Consider the following 766-nt stretch of genomic DNA (forward strand, 5'->3'; position numbering starts at 1 on the left):
GGGTTCCTCTTCAAGAAACGGCCTTCTACAATACAGAAGCCGCCCTATCAACTGCTGCTACTCTCACTTTTCCTGTGCCACATGCCCATCTCCCACTCTCCATAGATGCCAGTGACATTCCTATTGGTGTAGTACTTGCACAGGTTGTCAACAGCTCACCCCACCCATTGGCCTATTCAGTAGAAAGCAGTCTAAAGCAGAATCTGGCTACTCTACCTTCGACTACAAATTACTAGGTGTGCATTTGGCTGTCTATCACTTTCACCATCAGGTACGCCCATCACCATTTGCTCAAACCACATGCCTCAGTTACATGCCTTCATTTGACTGCCTGATGCCTTGACCGCCCTTCAACGCCGACATCTCTCCTCTGTGGCTGAATACAATTGCACCCTTCAGCACCTCTCTGAGAGAATGAATCCCGTTGCCGATGCTTTCAAGAAAAACATTGCCCGTCATTCACCTTTGATTGCATTACAATGCCTTTACAGAAGCCCAGCAAGAAGATCCAGAGTGCCAAGTATATAGGACATCTGGCACATCACTACATTAGGAAAACGTCACCCTCAACAACTCTAACACCATTCTCCTCTGCGATATGAGTACAATTAGACAACTACCGTGGATACCAGCTCCCAAGCACTGATAGGTGTTTGATTTCATTAATGCCCTCTCACATCCCTCGTGCTAACTTAATGCACAGCTACTGAAGACGAAGTTCATTTGGCAGAGCATTACTAAGGAAGCTAAGGATTGGGTATTCACA

Source organism: Palaemon carinicauda, chromosome 36 (genome assembly GCF_036898095.1).
Source record: "Palaemon carinicauda isolate YSFRI2023 chromosome 36, ASM3689809v2, whole genome shotgun sequence".
NCBI classification, from domain to species: domain Eukaryota; kingdom Metazoa; phylum Arthropoda; class Malacostraca; order Decapoda; family Palaemonidae; genus Palaemon; species Palaemon carinicauda.